At 38.4% G+C, this 12,719-nt stretch overlaps 1 protein-coding gene across 2 annotated transcripts in view; it reads left to right on the top strand.

Moving 5' to 3' along the window:
- LOC150092487 (leucine-rich repeat-containing protein 42-like) overlaps positions 1 to 12,719 on the top strand; it is a 141,081-nt gene that overhangs the window by 120,660 nt on the left and 7,702 nt on the right. The window lies entirely within an intron of this gene.

The following is a 12,719-nucleotide window of genomic DNA, read 5'->3' as shown; positions in this document are numbered from 1 at the left end:
ATCTATCATACTTTGCTTGGAACTCATTTACAGTCATGGCACCCACAACAAACTCTGGCAGCTTATTCCACTCATTCACCACTCTCCGAGTAAAAAACCTAGTTCTAACTAACCCTTGCTAACTACACTCTTGTTTCCATGGATGGCCCCTAGCTCTCCCATCACCAGACCTATTCTGAAAAATTTCCTCTGAATTAATCTTCTAAAAACCCTTCATTAATTTGAATGTCTCAATCATATCACCCCTTTTCCGTATATCAACCAATTTCTTACCCATCTTGACTACTGTGCCTAGGAGTCCCAGATCTGTGCACAGTAGTCAAGATGGGGTCTTATCAAGGCACAATAAAGAAGGAACAATAACTTACTCATCCTCTGCTCGTCAAAGTATTTTTCAGTAACCAAGTGATCTGATGAGCCGATTTAGCCACTTTTGCTATGTGCTCCCTAAACTTCAACTCCCTATCCACCAACACAACCAAATCTCTGGCTTCGTCAACCTCCTGGAGTACAGTTCCACCAATACGATTTTTTCACCCCAAAATGCATAACCTTACACTTTGCTACATTAAACTGACATCCATTCTCATTAGCCCAGACTACCAATCAATCCAAATCATCCTGCAAAATGTTGACATCATGTGCATTCACTATTGCTCTACCCAACTTTGCATCATCAGCAAATAAATGAACAGTTCCTCTCAGATCCTTTCCCATATCATTAATGAACAAATTAAATAGCAGTGGTCCAAGAACAGAACCCTGTGGCACACCACTAGTAACAGGCCTTCTTTAGGACTCTGCTCCTGAATAAACTACTCTCTGATATCTCTCCATCAACCACCCTCCTATCCATCTCACCAAACCTATATCCATCCCCATGTGCTGCAGTTTACTGATTAGAATTCCATGTGGTATCCTGTCAAAGGCCTTAGCAAAGTCCAGCAGTATCACTGTAAATCCATTACCCTTATCCAGTTCAGCCATCACTGTATTATAAAAAGTGAGCAAGTTACTGAGGCATGATCTATCCTTCACAAAACCATGCTGTCCTCCATACAGTATTCCATTTTCACCTATCCATTCCTGTATTTTTCTCTTGACTAATATCTCCAAAACTTGACAATGATTCCTGATATGCTGATCGGTCGGTAATTTGCAACAGCAGTCTTGGAACCTCCTTTATGCAATGGAATTGTTTTCCACTTTTTCCACCCCCTCAGGACTAACCCAGAACTTAGACTTAAATTAAACAATATGGTCAAAGGAACTGACAATTCCTTTGTCGCTTCACATAAGACTCGAGCTGGTATACCATCCAATCCCACAGATGTTATTTACATTAAGGTTCTGTAATATGCTATTCACCTCCATTTCATTCACTTCAATTCCTGTATCAGCCATTCATTCTCTCATTCCTATAATATCACAGCCTGGATCATATACTCTTGCAGAGTGTTCGCTTAGTAATTCTACTATTTCACCTGATTCAGTTACCTCCCTGCCATTGGCATTCCTTAGAATCATTTTGCCGTATACATTTTTTCTTTTACTTGCAGCATATCGAAAGAACTGTTTGGGATTCACTTTAGCTTGCATTGCTAATTTACTTTCATAATCTGCTTTAGCTTTTCTTACCACACTAGTTACCCTTCTGGCCTGTGCTTCGTGCTGTTCGTGTGCCTGCAAGTCACCTTTCTCCTTAAATTTTATCCATAATTGTTTCTTATTTTTGCAGCTCAAGCTTAATGGCGTTATTCATCCATTTAACTCCCACTTGATTTACTCTCCGGACTCTAGGTATACAGTCAGCCATTACTTCCCTCAAACACTCCTTAACCACTTCCCATGCACTATCAACATCCAGCTCTTGCAGTTTAACATGCCAATGCACTGATCAAAGCAATCTCCTAAGCTCGTCATACTTACCAGCCTGGTAATTCTACATGTACCCTGTCTTAATTGAAAATTCCACACATTTTGCCACTTCCCAGGTCAAGACCTTATGATCACTCTCACCAATTGGTGGCAATATGGTCATATTCATAATAGTTAATTTCTCAGATGCAATTACTACGTCAAGCCCTCTCGAACCCCTAGTATATTGCATTACATGCTGTCTCAGATAGTTATTATTATTATGGGCGATTCCAGTGAGTCCTTAGACTTATCGAGGAAGGCCCTAAACATCATGTCCACACAACTATATGACATTCTTACAGTATCTATCATACCTTGCCTTGAACTCACTCACCGTCATAGCACCCACAACAGACTCCAGCAGCTTATCCCACTCATTTACCACTCTAAAAGTAAAGAACCCAGCTCTAACACCCTTGCTAACCACGCTCTTGCCCAGCTTCCATAGGTGACCCCTAGTTCTCCCACCACCAGTCCTGACCTCAGAAATATCCTCTGAATTAATCCTTTAGAAACCCTTTAGCAATTTGAATGTCTCAATCATATCTAGCCTTTTCCACCTATTGACTAATTTCTGCAACCCACAAATCTTCAACCTGTTCTCATAAGGTTCATTCCATAGACCTGCTATCATCTTGGTCACTCGCCTCTGGATCCTCTCCACCTCCTCCCCATCAAGAAGAAACCTAGGTGACCAAATCTGGGCACGGTAGTCGAGATGAGGTCTTATCAAGGCTCAGTACAGAGGTACAATAACTTGTTTGTCTCTGCTCGTCAAAGTATTTTTCAACAACCAAGTGAGTTGATGAGCTGATTTAGCCACTTTTGCAATGGTCCCCCTAAACTTCATCTTCCTATCCACCAACACTCCCAAGTCCCTGGCCTCATCAATCTCCTGGAGTACAGTTCCACTGTGGTGTATTGCTGCTAATCTTTTCACCCCAAAGTGCATAACCTTACATTTTGTCACATTAAATTGACATCCATTTTCCTTATCCCAGAACTCCAATCTATCCAAGTCGTCCTGCAAGATTTTGACATCTTCTGCATTCACTATTGCCCTACCCAACTTTGAATCATCAGCGAACAAATGAACTGTTCCTCTTAGATCCTTTCCTATATCGTTAATGAACAAATTAAACAGCAGTGGTCCAAGAACAGAGCCCTGTGGCACGCTACTAGTCACAGGCCCTCTTTTGGACTCTACTCCTGAATAAACTACTCTCTGATATCTCTCCATCAACCACCCACCTATCCATTTCACCAACCCTATATCCATTCCCATATGTTGTAGTTTACGGATTGGAATTCCATATGGTATCCTGTCAAATGCCTTAGCCAGGTCCAGCAGTATCACTGTAAACCCATTACCCTTATCCAGTTCAGCCCTCACTGTGTTATAAAACTTCAGCAAGTTACTGAGGCATGATCTACCCTTCACAAAGCCATGCTGTCCTCCGTACAGTATCTCATTATCAACAATCCATTCCTGTATTTTTCCCTTGACTACTTTCTCTAAGACCTTGACAACGACTCCTGATATGCTGATCGGTCTGTAATTTGCAACAGTAGTCCTGGATCCTCCTTTATGCAATGGAACTATTTTCCCCTCTTTCCACACCTTCGGGACTAAACCAGACCCGAGACTCAGATTAAACAACATGGTCAAGGGCAATGATAATTCTTTAGCCGCTTCACGTAAGACCAGTGCTGGTATACCATCCAATCCCACAGATGTATTCACATTAAGGTTCTGTAATAGACTATTCACCTCCACTTCATTCATCACAATTCCCGTATAAACTAATGGTTCCTTCATTTTTTCAATGTCACCACCTGGATGATATACTCTTGCAAAGTGCTCACTCAGTAATTCCACTATAACGACTGATTCAGTGACCTCCTTACCATCGTCATTCCTTAAAATCATTCTGCTGTGTACAGTTTTTTTTGCTTGCAGCATATTGAAAGAACTGTTTGGGATTCTCTTTAGCTTTCATAATCCACTTTTGCTTTTTTTATCACACTCGTTACTCTTCTGGCCTGCGCTTTATACCTTTCTTGTGTCTGCAGATCACCTTTCTCTTTAAATTCCCTCCACAGTTGTTTCTTTTTTTGCAGCTCAAGCTTAATGGTGTTATTCATCCATTTAACCCCTACTTGTTTTACGATTCAGATCCTAGGTATACAATCAGCATGCTCCTTGACCACTTCCCATGCTCTATCGACATCCAGCCCTTGCAGTTTTACATGCCATGGCACTGATCCAAGCAATCTCCTAAGCTTGTCATACTTTCCAGCATGGTAATTCCACATATACCCTGTCTTAATCGAAAGACCTTATTATCCCTTAGTAACTGCATAAAATTCATTTCCTTCCTCCCATTTGTCCTCTCCTCCCTCCAATCAATGTTATTATAGTTGAAATCCTCCATGATAATTACCTGTCCTCCAATCATTGAGTCTATGCATATTGTCTCCATCATCTATTATATCGCCTGGTCTATAGTAGCACCCAACTGTAAATTTTGTTCTGCTGACTACAATTTCACACCAGATAGCTTCAAATGTGTTATTTTCACTATCCTGAAATTGAACTTCTATTCTCTTTGGCTGCAGTTCATCAGCCATCATCAATAACACTCCTCCCCCCATTCTTTTCTCTCTGTCTTTCCTGAATACACTATACAACTCACATTCTATCCCACTAACTATATCATCTTCTGTTAGCGTGTCTCGCTAATGCCCATAACCTGTGGCCAGGAAAAACTAACCAAGGCCAAAAATTCCTCCTTATTCCGAATACTCCTGGCATTAGTGTACATAAAGTGCAGAAGTCTCCTACCGCCAACCCTATTTTGACACCTATACTAACTATCCCATTTTTGTTTGTTATCTTTTGTCTTAACTCAGGCATATTATACATATTATACGCATATTATACATATATTATATTCTTACACTCAATTGCTTCACTGATGTCTGCATGTCCACTTAACAGAATCTCCACCTTCCCTAAAAGCTCTAGTTTCCCTGATTCTGCACATCCACTTTCACTTCATTCAGCAACAATTTTTCTAGTCACCAAACACCAAATCTATTCAGATGCAAACCATCCTTCTTGTATAAGTCCTTTTGCCCATCAAACTCCCTCCACAAACTCCACACCGCTCCTCCTGCATAACCTACGCATAGTCATTCGCAATTATGGCTCTCTTTCTCAACTCTACTCTGTCATACCGCTGCAACAGACTAACTATCTTAACTCTCTCACTCTTTTCTTTTGCTACCGCTAGTAATTCTTTCAAGTCCTCTCTCATAGCAAGTTTTTCACCTTTTAAATCATTTGTTCCAGCCACTGCTATAATTTCTTTCACCTTATGCCTTATGCTTCTGTGCTCTAATAGCCTCACATTATTAATTTTCACTCCCAGAAAGCAAGATTTTGTCAAACTCTCAACTATTACACCTTTTACTACTAAATCACCATATAACACTCACTCCTTAATTTTTCTTTCACTGCCGATCATGTTCTCATTTATCTTATCACGCACTTGCATCTTTTTTTTGGCTTATTCACTTGGTGGACATTTTTGGAATTGCTCCAGCTGCAGCTTCGCCCAATGTATCACTCCGTGCAACCGAGCTATCTCCCTCATTGCAGCTAACTCTTCATTTATTTTATCAGTCAAACTATTCTCTCGCCCTGTACTTTTACTTTCACCATCAACTGTATCACTGTTAAACTTGCTCTCTATGCTATCTGGTGTTACATCACAATTTTCTATCACACATTCACAATTTTCTATTGCATTCTGACTTTCATCCACCACAACAATCTCACAACCTGAAACTCACTTCACATCCTTGCTTTCATGACACTTTCGGCACACTTTCCCACTACTATTGCTCTCAAACCAAATTCCAGCCACTCTCGGCAAAGCATACATTCCACAGACTTTACACTGGACGAATTCCCTTTGGTTAAATTCTTGAAACAAATACTGCTATTTGGGACACCATTTCCTTTCTTTGCTTTAGTGCCATTTCATTTGCAAACAGCATTTGTGAACTATTTTAATCATATATTGAAAATCACAAATGTAGTTCAAACTGATTTCAAGTGTGTGTGTACATCTTTATTTGTTTTAGAAAATTTGCTTCACATAGTTCATTTGCCAATGAACTGCATTATAAACAGGTATTTTGGGCAACTGAAAATTATTTATTTTCTTTACTTATTTACATGAAAACACAAGGTATAGGTAATACTATTTGTTTGATTCAGACCAAATTTCTTTGGTCTGAAAAACATCACATTGTTGTCAGTACAAATTTGAGCATTTAAAGAGAGTGCTGAAGCCTTCCTTCACTGCCTGAACTTGAATCGAAATGACTGCTTATCTTTATCAAAAATATGGGAAAGTTCGATTAGAGTAACACATTATTATTATGTATTTATTTATTTTATTTTTTTATTTTTAGTTATGATTAATCTTTTCCTCAGTTATAATAACATTACACTGTTGTAAGTATAACATTGTGCGGCTCTTTCTGTTTCAAATCAATCCATTGTTTGCATTCTACCTTGTAATCAATTGTTACTGCCACTGGAAATGGTCTGTAAGTTTCAGACCAAAATATTTAACCTTCTAATCAAATAAATACTTATTCCTATGCCTTGTTTTGTCATGTATACAAGTAATATGACTATGACAAGTTTCTCTAAAAGAACACATTTATTTTCTTGACCACCAAGAAGTCACAATGCTGATTATGGGAAGTCAACACTAGTCAATACAAAGTCTATCACACCACACCTTAAACTCATCCACCATTTACACTTTCACCACCCTCTCAAGTAATCAGTTTTGTGCTCCTATGCAGAAAACTTACTTCTTACCCTTTTTCTCACTATTTCCTTTTGCATCTTCCATGGATGGTCCTTCCCCTCATTCTACAGTTTAAAAAATCTCATCAGTCTATCCTCACAATCAAAATTGTACAGTACTAATATCATTTTTGTTATTAGTGCCATTTTATAATTCTGGTTTCTTATAAAAAATTTAAAAAAATAATTATTTATTAAATTTCACCATCCACTTCAAACCCCGATGACCAGATCTGATCATAGAAATCCAGATGTGATCTGATTAAAGCTTTATACAATGGGACAACCACCCTCTTATCTGTTGTGGTCATTGTACTTCTCAGTATTGCATCAATTCTCAGATATCTTCACAACCTTTGCAATATATCTTCTGAACTTCAACTTTCTATCTACAGTTACTCTAAGATCCCTTGCTTCTTTTGCTTCTTCCAGTATAACTCCAAGTGAGTATGAAGCATCACTTCTGTGGGATGGATCCCAAATTTTAAAACCTTACATTAAGTTGCATTAAAATCCCCATCCATTTGTCCATCTTTCAAGCTTATTGAAATCCTCTTAAAGAGCCAAAACATGAGCACAGTCTTTCCAAGCTTCACATCATCTGCAAAGAACTGAATATCTCCCTTTAATTCCATAATAATATCATGGACATTAGGACAAATATACTTAGTTGTTTGCTGCTACAACTTTTGCTTGTGTGTATGCAGCATTGTATATGTGGGAGGGGGGGGGTGTTTTTCATTATGTAAGATCATTTTAATCTAGTTGTTTCTAATTACACGTTCTGTTGCTAAATGCAGTACACAGACTGGAGATGTCTCTCCACTGTATTTATTGATACAATAAAAATTACTTGTTTTTCTGACTTCTGCATTATAGTGTCTGTTGAAGATGGGATGTTTTTAACACCATAGTAACATTTTCATTCTAGTCTTCAGAAAGAATAGACATAGTGAGTAAAAATTCATCTATTCTTGAATAAAAATGAATCCTTTGTATTGTAAGAAGTGGATTGCCAACAAAATACTAGCATACAAGATGTCTATTTTTGATAAGACAGAAAAGCCACTGACAAAAAGAAAGAAACTTATAATGAAAAGTTTAGGTAATAAATGTAGAATTCACAAAAAGAGCAGATAATTCTGATAATGATAGGAAATTATTTATTTACATATTTACTATATAAAAAGTGCATACTCATCAGTGAATAGAAAAAAATTCTTAAAAAACAAAGCAAAATATAAATAAAGCAGAAGTAAATATACAACTTTTCAAACTTTTGACCATCTAAGATTCTCTGCTGCATGCACCAGCTTCTTCCATTCTGTCTTGAGCTCTTTCATTCCAGTCCTGGATACCCATCTCAGCTGTCTTTTTGGATGTTATACTCCAAATGCATTCAGTGTATTGCAAATAAAGGAGAGTTCAGTTGTGGGGGAAGCCTGGTAGGAACAGAAGCTGGAGACTCAGTTAATGATTTTTATGGTACTGTATTTTTGGTAGGAGAGAGGTATAATGATAATGTTTGTGTATATATCTACCCATGTGGATAGGTCTTCTGTAAAATAAGAAAGTGTTGGAAAAAAGTGCAAGTAGAATTAAAAACAGAACAAACAAAAGTAGGGAGATTCTGGTTCCATTATATGTGACCTTGATTAGGCTACATATGGACTACTGTGCACAGATTTGGTCACCTGGTTTTCAAAAGAAGAGATATTAGAGATGGTCCAGAGGTGAGTGACTAAGGTAGTTTCTGATCTCTGGAAGATTGAATATGAAGAAAAGTTGAGAAGATGCAATTTGCAGAGTCTAGTGGATAGGAGGAACAGGAGTGATATGATAGAGATGTACAATTTGGTTATTTTATTTATTTAGCATATGGCAATCTACATGCAGTTATAAAGGTACATAAGTCAAAATAAATATATAGAAAGTAAGTGACAAAACAATTAGAATAAAACAAAGACACTTATATTTTCAACAAACAAAACACTTATAGGTTAAGATCAAGTTATCTGATCCAGTCTATAACAGGCGGTGTCACCTCCAGAAAGTCGTTTCTCTGGCCTGTGTATGCACGAAGACTGCACTCAGTAGAGATGTGGTGGTTTGAGGTGCCCGCAGTCACATTCCGGTGAGGGAATTTTGCCCCAGTTGTACAGAGAGCTTGCACATCTTCCATGTCCGGTGCGAATCCTGTTCAGTGTTATCCATGTCTTTCGGCTCAGTTCCATACCCTGGATGTTACTTACTTTACTTTCCGAGTCCGGAACACCGATCATATCCTCTCCATGCAAGAACAGTGGCTTGTATCGCCTCGTTGGAATGTCATCCATGGAGCACACATCAATTAGATCTGGGCAACATAAAAGATGTTAGTCAGTTTGGATGTCTTCGCAGTCACCGCTGTCATCATCTGCATAACCCCAATTCATCAGGTTACTTTTGCATCTGGACACTCCCACTCTAAGACAGTTCAGAGTCCTCCAGGTGCTACAGGATAGGTGATATCCCTTGGTTAACTCTTCCTTAATTATGGGGGCTTCTTGAAGTTGAACCGATTCCCTCCATAGAACAAGGTGTCGCTCCTCAGGTTTATGGATCAATGGTTTAGTTCTTTGCATAAAACTATGCCTCGATTTGAGTCGAGAAGCCGTGATGATATGGCCATACATTGGATGTCTTTCGTCCGTCATCTGCTTTTTTTTCTCCATCTCACTGGCCACTTAACGTCTTATGCCTGGTGGCACTATGCCTGCTAAGGGATATAGCTTGTTGACTGGTGTTGGTCTTAGGCATCCGGGATGTTGAGACAATGCCTATCAAACCAAGTGTGGAGTTGAGCATTGGTATTTATGCTCCACGTTCGTTTCCATTGTTCTTTGGTATTGTAGTTGGTCGTTCTCAGGTGTTTAGCTTCACAGAGAGGGGGATTTTTTGATTTCAGTCTGTTATTGTGTCATTGTGTATAGGCAATTCAGTATTTCTGAGTATTTTATCATATTCACGTAGCAGAGCATCATCTCTTCATAGGTTTGGTGGTATTATGTTACTCAGCATTGGGAGCCAATAAATAGGAGTTGTTTTTATGGTTCCAGTGATAAGTCGCATTGTGGTGTTAAGCTGGCAGTCAGTTAGTTTGGTGTGGCAGCTGGTGAGCCAAACAGGAGCGCAGTACTCTGTCACCGAAAAAACCAATCCGAGTGAGGATGTTTTTAATGTGGTTGCTGCTGCACCCCCAAGAAGTGCCACATAATTTCTGGATGATGTTGTTTCTAGTTCTTACAATTTGGTAAGGGGTTTAGTCTAATCTTTAAAGGTACTGTGGCATGATTATAAATAATAAATTACATGATGACCACAGTAATTAACTTTTCTTAACTTATTAAATTTCTTATCTTATGTCGCCATCAAAAAATGGTTGTTTAATAATATTATTTATTAAGTCTTATTTCTAGCACGTGGCAATAATTTTATTTGGCAAACCACCCGACTGCTGCATGTACTTTGTAATCCGATTCCTTTGATTGTTTGTTTCTGCACACTGATGATGTACTGTTATTTTCAGTATGAAACATCTATACTTTCATTTCATTAAAGTTAATTACTGTGGTCATCATGTAATTTATTATTTATAATTATTTATTGGTAAGGGGTTGTTATAAGATTAACATTGAAGAGTTTTTTCATAAAATGGTGGGAGATGGGTTTGAACAAGAGGTCATCCCTGGAAGCTGTATCAAAAGTGAAGCAGATTTTTTGCATGGAGAGTTGGGAATAAATGGAATATATTACTTGAGAGTGTGTTGTGTCCAGGGAATTTGAATGCATTTAAGGCATGGTTAGAGCTGTGTACATGACAAGGGGATCTCCTGCAGTGACTTTTTGAGTCCATGGGGATCTAGTGTTAATAATAATTATACAGAGAACTAGGTCTGCTTTACTTATTATTCTTGTGCAGGCTAATCCAGGGAGCCCAAAGACTCAAGGGAAAACCTTAAAAAAATGGGGGAAGGGAGAGATACTTGACCAACTTATTACTGAAGAAAATTAAACTGCAAGTAGAATTTAACTCAAACATGCAATCTTCTAATTTGAAACCAAGCTATTCTTCTCTTCGTTAGCTCTTCAGTCTTAGCATATCTTGTGTTATCGTTTTCACTCATTTTACATATTGAAACCATTTGGTGATGTGAACCGTTAAAAAAAAAAAAAAAAAAAAGATAAGTATTAGTAGTAAGGAAGGATATTATTGTGTTTATTTCATTACCAATACTGACTTTTAAAGTTGGGCTATTGAAATTGATAATTTTTGTATGATTGTACAGTCTTTTGTTGGGATTTTATTGTCTCAGTATTGTATCCAATTCTATCAATCAGTATTCAACATGGCAGCCTCCACCTCTAACACATCACCTGACCTGATGCCATTTAAAGACTGTGTTATTCATAGCATAATTGATTTTGTAGCTTGTTACACATGCAGCATGTATGTATATGGATCCCAAATTTTAAAACCCTATATTTAGTTGCATTAAAATCCCTATCAAATTTTGTAGCTTGTTACACATGCAGCATTTATGTATCCCATTGTTTAAAAATGTGGCATGATGGGAACGTGTATGTGCACATGAAATATAGGCAGCGGGAGGCATTAGGAGTCAAGTATCTCAATTTCGGGATTTAGCAGCAGTTGAGATAGTGCTTCAAAAATGGGTGAAATTCAGTTTGTGTATACCAGTAGTGTGTTGAAGGATGGAGAGAATGTGAAAGTTGGGCAGAGGGAAATGGTTTATCTGATGGCCATAAGTGCGCGTGTGTGTGTGTGTGCGTGCATGCAGATGTCAGTTGAAAGTAGGATGTGTAGAGAGAGAAACAAAACTTCTGAGAAAGGGGATGGATGAAATGAATGAAGACTGAATTGAGGAGGGTGAATGGTGATATTAGGAGGCTGGAGAGGTGGCTTGGAAAGAAAGGTCAGAGAGTGAGAGGATGGGAGAGATTGCAAGAGAGGAAATTGTAAAAAGTCAAGAGAGGATGGAAGCAAGGGATGGACAGACAGAGGAGGAGAAGGGAAAGGGGAAGAAAACAGAGAGAGAGATTGGAATCAGGATGAGTCAGGAATGCTAGTGAAAAAAGATGTGTGAGAATCTGTTCGGAGTGTCATGTATAGAGATTCGATGATTTGGAGTGTGCAGAGTAAAGTGCTGCCAGAGGAGTGTTTGCCTAGTGGAACAGTAAAGAGTGGCAATGAAGGCGGGTGAAAATGTAGAGGAATGAGATGATAGTGAGGATGTGTAGGAAGAGAGTTCTAGAATATGTGGATGTGAGAAGTACATTTGAAGATAGAAGACAACTGTATGCAAGAGATGGATTACATTTGAATGCAGAAGGGTGCAAGCATTTGGAAAGACTGTTGTTTTCTGGGAAGGTATGTCATGGCAAGGAAACTAGAATTGCAAGAGTGGAATATAGCAGAGATGGCCTCGTGTGAGGATATTAGCTTAAGAAATGAGAGTCTGTATGCTATATTACAGAGCCTGGTGAAGTATGAGGGGAGTAACTATAACAATACTGCCAGTGCACTGGGTTTTCTGTGTACAAATGCTAGGAGCCTTAGAAATAAAGAAAACGAGTTTGTGGCATTGATTGACTCAGTCTCTCTGGAGATTGTTAGTATCAGTAAAACTGGGTTAACTACCTGAAATTAATGATGTTAGCTAGGTTATTAGAGTGCAAAAGGGTAAAGTGAAAGAATTCATTGTTTTGGCTGGAACAAATGATTTGAAAGGAGAAAAGCAGCCTGAGGAAGGACATGAAAGAATTACTGGAAGTAGCAAAAGAAAAGAGTGAGTATGGTTTTTGTATTTGAATAGATTTGGTGTTCAGAGTCTAGAAAAAGTGTTGC

This window comes from Typopeltis vanoorti, chromosome 25 (genome assembly GCF_054136105.1).
Source record: "Typopeltis vanoorti isolate ZY-2024b chromosome 25, IOZ_Tvanoo_1.0, whole genome shotgun sequence".
Lineage (NCBI taxonomy): Eukaryota > Metazoa > Arthropoda > Arachnida > Uropygi > Thelyphonidae > Typopeltis > Typopeltis vanoorti.
The sequence above is the reverse complement of the archived record's forward strand: the minus strand, read 5'-3'. Positions and strand labels throughout refer to the sequence as shown.